Source organism: Sardina pilchardus, chromosome 22 (genome assembly GCF_963854185.1).
Source record: "Sardina pilchardus chromosome 22, fSarPil1.1, whole genome shotgun sequence".
Classification (NCBI taxonomy): Eukaryota; Metazoa; Chordata; class Actinopteri; order Clupeiformes; family Clupeidae; genus Sardina; species Sardina pilchardus.
The window spans coordinates 2167697-2179079 of NC_085015.1; positions in this window are offsets into that span (position 1 = coordinate 2167697).

Sequence of the window (11383 nt, forward strand, 5' to 3'; positions counted from 1 at the left end):
AGATGGCGTGCTCAGGAAATATTCTATTGTCCCTGCAAGACACGACTTCTTTATATCTGTCCTCGTCCTCTGTCGAGCTCATTCCACTGACACTAGATACTAGTCTGGCTACTCACAATGTTTATGTTCCCCAGAGCCCATGATTTCTGTTCCCTCAGGTTTTACTAGTCAATTAGACAAGAATTACCACCATCATGACCCTTTATTTTGGTTAAACACAAGGGAGCAGTGTCTCAAACTTTGTAAATGTGAGCTTTAATGTTCATAATGTAGGTTATTTCACTGTCATCACATTCTCAACCCCCCCCCCCCCCCCCCACCTATTTCATGCTATCAAATGGTTGTTTTAAGATAGCCGTATGAATGTATGTGTGTTGTAGCTCTCTAATGCATAATACCATTCAAGCCAAAACAAAAACTCTGTAACCAAAGTGACTGGTCATTAAAAAAACACACAAAATCCAGATGATTAAGCTATATGCTGAAATATGTTTCCGGAGTGTTAAAGAGTTAAAGAAAAAATAACAAGAACCATACCGAACCGAAAACCGTGACCCTAAACCGTGATACGAACCGAACCGTAGATTTTGTGAACCGTGCCACCCCTATAGCCTATGCTTTTTGAATTTGTATTATTTAAAAATCTAAAATAAATCAATGCAAGTATTGTGGTAAGTAGGGCCCCCTAGGATTTTTTGCTTAGGGCCCCCACAGACTATAGAATCGCCTCTGGTGGTTACTGGCCCCAGGCATAAAGTATGTAAGATATAAGGCAACTATCCTGAAACAAGCTCAGGGCATACAGTAGGCCTAGGGAAAGTACGTATTGAACACGTCAACATTCTACTTCCAGTGAGGCTATGTGCAAGAAAAGTTCACCAGACATTAGTATTAACTTAGGTAATCCACACATATAAAAAAATATCCAAATATTGATGTTGAGGTAGAGTTATGAGTGAAAAAAAGTGGAATGGCACAGAAAAAAAGTAGTGAACATGTGAAGAAAAAGCAGAGCACAAAGGCACGGCCCTTTACAGTACATTTGGGTGGGCTGGTAGAAATTTCGGGAAAGCACAACTTTATTTTTTTCACTTGTACTACCTTGTAGGCAATTTTAGATTCTACTTTGCATTATACATTAGGGCAACACATCCTAAGCTTGGCAAACTGGTTTTGAAATGCCGCGTTCAGGAAATATTCAAGACAAATTGAACTTGCGTGACACTACCCAGATAGCAAAACTGCACTGGGACGGAACTGGGCCACATGTACCACAACATTCGGCACGGATCTTTATAATGGACCTGATCTGGCGTCCAAACGCACATCGGTCCAAAATTGTTTTGGATCTGTTTGACGGATTTGCGGCAGATATGAACTTGCACTCGTCCAGGTCCGTCCCAGATAGCAAAACACACCTACCACGACATCCGGCACGGATCTGAATAGTGGACCTGATCCGCCGTCCAAACGCACATCGGTCCAAAATTGTTTTGGATCCGTTTAACTGATCTGGTGGCAATAAGGGCTGAGACTGCTCCCAACAAACAAGATAACGTCCCGGCGATGATTCAGAGCTTTTTAAAAAACGTATTTTGTCACTGCGACGTAAAAAGAGGAAAAATTGAATTTCACCCAACTACCAGTTCACCGTTTAGCATTTGCGCCATGGAGATCACCCAAGTCAATCTGTCACGAGCGTGTGGCGTTAGGATACTATTTATGTGAGTGAAACAGCTGTCAACGTTGGTAAGCAGTAATTGGCATACAGTAATGATTTGCAATTAAACTTACGTCTAGAATTTCATTTCACACATTTATTTAGCTTACCTGTGGGTGCGGTTTGGAGATTGATGATCACGTCCAGATGATTAAAAATTAGAAGAGTTAGCTGGGTATTTATACCCGGTTAGGTCTAATACTTTCACGACTACGGTGTATTTCCCCCCTAATAAATTACTAAGTCAATGGTCATATCTGGTCATGTTGTTGTTCAAAACATCAGTGGAGTAGGTTAGCCTATAAGCTAAAATATCCCAACCACATTGTTTAAAAATTCAAAACTAATATTTGCAATGCATGCTGGGAAGCAAACAAAGCAAACAAACAAGCAAACAAAGTAGGCCTACACAAAATATAATTAAAGTTATCAGAGAATGTCTAGGTTATATTTTATATCTAAACCATGAGGTTTATAAAGTCATAAAATTGTGATAAGCATCCTTAATTCTTCTGCAAAGTTTTTTATAGTGGTGACCAGTTGGGGATGTGAATGTCTGCTTAAAGTCATATGTGATATGGGACCTGCATTGCAGATCCGTACCACACACAAGAAGCGGACCCGTACCACACATAAGAGGCGGAACCGCATTGCAGATCCGTACCACACACAATAGGGCTCGGGCACACGACTTGCATTCTAGGAATATTGCCGCCATGTTGGTAGCGCACTGAACGTGATGTCCATTCATTCAGATGCAGAAGACAAGAAGCAGAAATATAGTATTAGCTGTGCTGTGCCCGCAAAGTTTTCACGTCATGATCCCGAGCCCTATAAGCGGACCCGTACCACACATAAGAGGCAGAACTGTATTGCAGATCCGTACCACACACAGTAAGCGAACCCGTACAGGTCCGCTTCTTGTGTGTCGTACGGATCTGCAATACGGGTCCGCTTATTGTGTGTGGTACGGGTCTGCTTCTTGTGTGTGGCAGAGCCATAGAGAGAGCAGAGAGAGTTGCGACACGCTTTGATGTCGCCGCCACGCGATCAAAAGTTCCAAAAAACCTGCGCTGAATGGCTGAATTCCAGGAGGGTGGGATGTAGCTACTTCTAGATGCTGGAAGGTGTAATAATTTAACTCATTAACTACTGACCAAGAGATTGGCTGTAAATAGTTCCAAAAGTCCCATAACGAGGAAATAGCCTGGAAAAAGCACTGCCATTTTTTCCTACGGAGGTCTATGGGAGTGTCGCCACTTTGTTTTATCTACCGCTCTGGTGTGTGGTATACGGATCTGCAATTCATGGGTTTCATCAGGTCCCTTTCCACAGGTGTATAAAATGAAGCACCTTGATTATCAATGCAGACTGCATGGTGATTGATACACCTGTGCTAAGGGACCTGATGAAACCCATGAATACGGGTCTGCCTCTTGTGTGTGGTACGGGTCTGCTTCTTGTGTGTGGTACGGATCTGCAATACGGGTCCTTTTATTGTGTGTGTGTGGCACGGGTCCTCTTATTCTGTGTTGTACGGATCTGCAATACGGGTCCGCCTCTTGTGTGTGGTACGGGTCCACTTCTTGTGTGTGGTACGGATCTGCAATATGGTTCCGTTTATTGTGTGTGACACGGGTCCGCTTATTCTGTGTTGTACGGATCTGCAATACGGGTCCGCTTATTGTGTGTGGGCCACATCTGGCCCACAGTCAGATACCGTAGGTCCGCTACATACGGATCTAAAGGCTTTCATGCGGATCCGGCCCAAAGGAAATTGCTATCTGGGTACTCACTATCGCTCCTTGTCCTCTGTAGAGCTCATTTTCATTTCACTGCCACTAGATACTAATCTGGGCACTCACAATTTGTTTATTACAGTGCATGAAAATGCACTGTACTGTTATTCCTAGACTTCTTATTCCTCTTATTATTATTCCGCTTACCACTTTTTCCGTACGCAATTTCTCTTCAACCGTTTAACTTAGAAACTTCATTTAAACTCTGTAACGTAGGTTTTCTAATGGATTAGGTTGCTATGACTTTTCAACTTTGTAACTTTTATACTTTTTAAACTATAAATTAAAAACTATTAAAATTTCCCCATAGACTTAACATTGTGATCATGACATCATAGAATATGCAAATGTGAACCACTCAGAAGCCTGCGTTGTACACAGAGGCGGGAGTAACAAAAAAAATCAGAAAACAATGGCGGCGGCCCTGGGGTTCGTAACAGGAAATATTAAATGTGAATGAAGGTTTCTTGACCACTTTTAATGGTTTATTTTGATACGGTTTGTTGTTTATATGCGACATAAATGTGTTCAGGACACACAGATCATTGTAGGTTAACGTAAGCTCTCTAACGGTAGAGTTAGCTTGTTAGCTTGTTGACCCATTATAACCTATTGAAAACACATAGCAACTAAATCGCTAGCACACTGAAATGAACTACTATCATGTTTCTGTACAACATGACTTGTTGTCAACATAAAAACATTTAACGGATTGTTGTGTGTATGCCACCTGAACATACTTGGGCTAGATAAACCACTGGATATAATCTGAAGCTCTAGACTGTCTCGCTAACTAGCAGGCTATGTAGGCAACAAACAACTTGGACTGGTCCGCTTGCTTCTGCTATTATTAGTCCACATCTGTGCGGTTAACGTAACAAACCAAACGATTTCCGACTAAAACAAATAGCCTAACGTTATCAACCCAGGCAAAATTGCTAGCCTAGGCTACTTGAATTAAAATAACGCAGACCACGAGAGACCTAGAGTTCAGCTGTACATAAAGCTAACTTCACTGAATCAAATGTCAACTCCCGGTGTTGATCCCCGTCTTTTGGCAGGCGATTAGGCATAAATGTTTACCACCGTTAATAGCCTATTGTGAAACTCATAGCCTGCTCCATCAAACGTTAGGCTACAGCCAGGATGAATATTGTAAATACTCCAGACACTTTGTCACACTTGAGGGAAACTTCCCGTGCTTTATTTATCAACCAAGTAAATATCACAACCGAGTTGCTGTCTTAGCCACAACTCACGCTTTTAACAGAGCATTCTTTCACAGACCTCTCTGTCCAACTCCTTCACTCTCCGACTCCGACGACCTGCTCAAACAAACACACGCAAACACACGTACCTAAAACTCCACCCCTAAGTTCCCCTTAAAGGGACACAACTATTTCAGGAACTCAACAGGTTCGGCTACACAGCTTGCCGAAATGACCGTTGGATATTTTATCAATTTGAAAAATGTAGACCTAATCATTCAGCCAATTACGTCGGCGTCGCCTAACTGTGATTTTTGTGTGCAATGCACACCCTAGCTCTTCTACAGTCACGATAATGCAATACAATTATGATGTTTAACGTAGGCAATGTGAGCCTGCATGATAGACAGTAAAGGAATGACCTCTGAAGATTTCACCATTTCTAAAAAAAAATATTTATCCACACATATTGTCTACTCAAATTATCTCTTGCTGTGATCCCCCGTGCTCTCATCCTAAATTGCACAGTTTATTGTAGCAAAAAAACCAACCATTCATGGTTTAACCATAAATGCATGACTTCATATCACAACATAATATCGATGTTAGGTTATAAAATAAACTAAGCCTAGTTTGCCTTTGGACTGTTCAAGAGCTCCATGCTGGTGTGTTATCTATAGCCTATGATCAGTTTGGAAATTGTCCTTCTGTTTATCAACACTCATGTCTGATTCAGTTACCACTTAGGAACCTCCACCTAATTTAGCAACCTACATAGCAGAGTAACCACTATGAATACCCTATGATAAACCTAACAGCTATCTCAATTACCCTTGCAACAATATAGAAATCATCGCAATCATGTTAACAAAGACCACTTTCCATTCAATTCAACTTTCCATTTCCACTTTCTCTCCATCCATTTACTTCCAACTATTTATTCCTTCATTAAACTGTCCTCCTATCAACATCCATTAATCTACCATACACTAATCCAGCGAAACACGGAAGTAACACAGCGCCGCCATTACTGCGTGCCTGGCTGCTAAGAAATTAGCCCGTTGGTTCCATAGGCGGCTGTTGCAGAGGTTAGCTGTCATTAATACACGTCTTAATACCTTATGGTGTTACAGTTTTTGCCCGTTGCTTGAACACTATAGACCCATGCTTAGACTAAAGTAACACAACATTTATTAAACCACGTCAACCTAGCAACCACCATATATGTCTTAGCAACACCTAACAATCTCAATTACCTATTTATAGATCAGTGGTAAATCCTCATTCGCTCAGTTTTACCCCATCTCTCTTTTTTTAATATTATTTGTGTTAACTACAAATTATATTGTACATTTAATTTTTGGCATTTTCATGCACTGGTAATTCCATGGAATTGCATTTCTAGTTTGTCTCTCTCACACACACACAATACACTTCCTCTCTTACCAACCGGTTATGTGGTTGCCCTGCAACATTCTGGGCATGCATTGGCAAGACTTGTCTCCACCCGATTGACATGTTCAGTTGTGACTTTTTGAGTCATCATTGTGTTCTATGATAGGGTCGGGTGGTCATCTCTGACAGAGAGGAGACAACGTCATTGGTATCTGTTTATATACAAGGGTTGAAAAGAAGATCAGGATGACAATGTCCGTCTTCACTATACTAAGGGTTCGGAGCCCAATCCACCACCGAGTGACAGTCAAATCACTTTTAATTACTCTTCTTTATTGAACATGAATTCTTCAATGACAGCAGACATGAATAAGTGTGGGTAGTGTCTGCAAGTGTGTGGTTGTATGTGTGTGTGTGTGTGGTTTCTGCAACACAAATGTACAGGTTCAAAATAATGTCATGTACAACATATCAACACTGGCTGGTTGAACAAATAATGACATGTACAGCTTGATACCAATACACCATCTGTCCACTAAGTGGTACTCATATAGTTTACTATGGCTAGTTCTAGGCCAACGGCCATGAGGTTAGCACATGCAGCACTCAAGCAACATATATAACATAGCAGCTAACAACCCCATTCTGCTATATGTTCCAAAACACACATAGAAAAGTCATGATTAACCATTTAAGCTATTAAGATAGCTAGAGGTGCAATAGCATTTAAGCACATGTTAGCTTACCAAGGGCTAATAGCTAGACCTAGCATGATAACTGGATAACTAGCATGTACCTAGCAATGACTAGCAGTGTAGCTAACCACCTAGTGCAGCTTATAACCTTCTTATTTAACAGTTAGAAACAGTTACTTTACTTCACAACTCAGTTATCATCAATTGTAATGATTAAACTTACATTTCAATGGACGCACACTAACACAGGAAACTTGTGCACCATGTCTGAACACACTTCTCATCTCCAATCTAATGACACATGTGGAACATGTGGACTGAACCAACACATAGACTGAACGAAATTACAGGGGGAAAATGGAACAGTCCAAGTGAGAGGGGCCTTTTTTACAAGGGTATTGTTGAAAAATTACCAGGTTATATTTCAGACATGCTTATATGGAATTCTGCTGCCTATCAGACTAGATCAAATGACTCTTTGATGCTTAAAGTTCCTCGTGTCCATTCTGAGTTGGGCAAGGCAGCCTTTTGTTATGGTGCCCCTACTTCCTGGAATAATCTTCAGTGCAATTTAAAAATGAACTCTATAATTCCATATAGCCAATTCAAGTCTGTGGTCACAAACCTTCCTATGCCAATTTGTACCTGCTTTAAGTAGCCTAAATGTCTTTATTACATTGCATGTCAATGTAATGTACTGTTATCACTGTTCTTCTTCTTATAATTATTATTATATCTTCCGACCAAAATCAACGATCAAAGGCTCTAGAACCACTGAACCGTTTGACGTCATTCAAGCACTCCTACAAAGGTCTGGAAACGGAGATTTGTTCTATTATTTTTCACATTAGTGAACTTTATACTTTTTGAGATATTTACGATAAAAGATTTGAAAATTCCCATAGAGTTAACGTTGAGACCCTTTGGCGGTAAAGCTTAATTGTTACGTCAGTGCTCAGCTGTCAGTAGGCTAATCAAGGATCTTTGATCCAAATGCCACCGCTGCACCAGGCTGTAAGCTATGAAAACATTCTACCATGCCACTGCTGTAGGCTAAACCAGGATGTTATCGTCTTGTCTCCTGCTACTCCTTACTTGATTTGTTTTTATCGTTACAGTAACCGGTTTGCTCTCGGTAAAGTTATCAACAGCTAAAGATAGGGTGACCAGACGTCCCGGTTTTCCTGGGACAGTCCCGATTTTGAGTGGCGTGTCCCGAGTCCCGACAAAAGCCTGTCGGGACGCTAATATGTCCCGGTTTTCACCAACCACTATTGAAGTGTGGTTTTAATATAGCCCGATCAGTACCCAAACCCATGTAGAGACTAGCATAAAGCGTCCGACGTATGATTTGTGTGTGTGTGATCGTGTGCCAGCAACAGTCTGCACAATATTCGCAGTCAACGTTACATTGTTTCATTGCCTCGTTATAATAGCAGGTTACGCTACGACAATGCTGAAGAGAAAGTCATCATTCTCAATAACCTAGTCCGTGAGCAAGAGGGGTAGTTACCAAAAAGGTGGCAAACCATACCTTTACTGAAAGCTGGAATTCTCAGCTTTTCAATGATGTATAATGGCCATCTGACAAGAGTAGCTGTTTAGAGTTATCACACATAATGTAAACTAAGGTTGAGAAAATAATATGTCTGAGTTTCGTTTTCAAAAAATGTTTTCATAGGCTAGATAATAGGTGAGGAATAGGAGTCCGACAGTGCAGGCTCTAATCTCTGACTGAAAGTGCACAGAATTCGTGCATTTACACAGCAATATTTAAGAAATTTTCTCGGGAATGACACAGCCGAACTCCCACTACCGTTTGGGTTTAAGGACGGCTACAAAAAAAGTTTCACCTGTCGCATGTTGACGTTACATTTGATCACACACAAAAGTGTCCCGGTTTTAGCTCAGAGAAATCTGGTCACCCTAGCTAAAGACAATCTAACCTAACGTCAACGTAAACACTGTATTTAGCTAACGACAAGCAAGTTATAGCAAGTTACAATACAAGCAACTAGTTGCACCATTTAGGTTCAAGCCTTCTTACCTTTCTAGTACAAACTGCATTGCTATCATTTTCACGTTTGTTTGTTAGCAAGCTAGTCGTTTTAGCTATAGGACTTGCCAGCCAGACAATCATTTAAAGCTTTCGGCATCATTCACAAATTAAAAACCTTTGTTAACAGCGTATTGTACATTCCTATTAGGACAATCACACACCTGGAAACACTTCGAAGAACATACTAGCTCATCCTGTAGGCTAATATGTGTAAAATATCCTAGGCCTACTGTAAGCTAACGTTTTTGCTAGATATCCTACCTGTTGCTGCATCATCGTTAATTGATTGGCGTTGTTTGAGATTGTATTAATCTATAGCCTATGGCCTACTTTTAACCTGCATTAGTGTATATGAAGGCTATGTAGCTATCCTACCAGTCGTCACTGTAGGCTACTAAAGTGTCAGCTCTTGCAACTCGTTTTAAGTAGGCAACTTCATTTCAGTCTTTTAAAGAGTTATTTTCCAAAATAGCCTATATCCACAATTTTGATGCATTTTCATAAATCACTTTTTAAATGTGACTTTCCAAGTAATTTCAGTGTAATTGTAATTGGGTTATTGTTATTTATCTATTCTTCTGTGCAGCCTAGTTGTCTATAGGGCTGATACAATGTTTTACACCAGTGGTCGGCAATAGGCGGCCCGCGGGCCAGATGCGGCCCGCAAGCAAAAATATCTGGCCCGTGAGATCTTTTGAACCAGAGAATGGAAAAAAAAAACGTTTTAAAAATCGGACTGTCAGTCTCAAACATGCTCTTTATTTTGAAACGTAACTTTCCAGAACAGAAGAATTTCAAGCAATCTAAATGCTTAGATATTTGTTTCATCTGAATACGAGTGAAGAAGCACGCAGCGAGGTGCAGCGTTAACGCACAACATGCAAAAACAAATGAAGTCAGTGGACAGCGCTGGTTCTCAAATTCCAAGCTAGTCCCTAGAACACATGTTGTCATTCAAACAACGGACATAGGCTTATGGTGATAATTAAACACGACTTCTTTTAAACAGGCCTGACATCAAACAGGCAATTTACGCACATAGAACTGTGAAAAGTAAAACACGAGTTTCAAACATAGCGTGCGTGTTATTTAGGAACGCAAAATTAGCATGCTTAGTTTCGTGGTGCCGTCTTGTACTCTTTGCATGCAGAGACATCCTCGTTAGTTGTTACAGATCAGGTGGGCTTAGCATTAATACAATTAGGGAGGATGAATAGTTCTCTGCCCATTCATCACTGTTTTCGCTGTTAACTTTTCTCTTCAGATTTTTTCATAGTGCCATTTTTTGACAGCTAACAGCAACGCGTGGCAATGTTTTTCTGGTGGTTTTTATTTTTATTTTTTAAAGACACAGGCATATAATAGCGCCCCCAATGACCAGTCGACAAATTTAACCTAGCCTACAGCCTGCTTGAATGTCTCTGCTCTGTAATTTCAAGAGCGCCTATCATTTTTACCTCCTCCGATATTAATTAATTAAATTAGCCATTGTTTTGGTTGTGAACTTGTGGCCCGCTATGTAATGGCTTGGAAAATATCTGGCCCGAGGCCAAACTTAATTGCCGACCCCTGTTTTACACAGTCAGCAACCTTTTTGCATTTACATGCAATGGTAATTCCTTCCATGGAATTACATTTTCTAGTTATTATTGTTATTATTATTTTTATTATTATTATTATTATTGTTGTTATTATTTTATTATTATTATTTCATGTATTTTTTATTTTATTATTTTATTTTCCCCTTCCTCCTCTATAATGCAATGTATATTTTCTTATTATTATCTTATTTGAACATCTCTTGTTCCTCCATGCATTGTTTCTGTAATCTCGGCTTCATTGAAAATGAGGGCTACCCTCAATGACTCTCCGAGAATAAATAAAGGTTGAATGAATGAATGAATGAGTACGTCTCTAATTAAGTATTTACATGTAGGCTATGAGATGTAATATGTGGGGGCGGGTTGTTCATTATAGCTGCAGGGAAGAGGCCTTGTGAGGATGTTGTTTGTCCTGATAGTACATTTCGAGGGCTGAGAACCAAAGGGGCGTAAGTGACATTTTGGTCAAAAATGAGTTATATATATCACTTGAAAGCTCTTGATGAGCTCTTTCTAGCTGACAAAATTATAGAAGTCAAATATTTATAAATATAAAGTTATTGAACAAAAACCAAATGTTTTTAACTGTGAACATATAGAAGCAGTTCGATCCAATTAGGCAATACGTGGCAGCCTACTTGTATTGAGCTAGACTGGTTAGCATGCAGACCTTCTCAGAGAGTTGGTCTGGAAAAGGTTAATTGACTTACAACTTCCAGCAGAGCCATAACTAGCTGTGAAATTAAACTTGAAATGGTGCATTAAACCCTTATAAATTTTCCGTTTCAGAGGTGTAGCAATCTTGTAAACAAAGGTTTTAAATGCAGTTGTTTACTCAATTCCAAAGAAATTCACAACCATACTGGATTAGCGATTGTATTTGTGTGCCTGTGTTTTAGGGACATT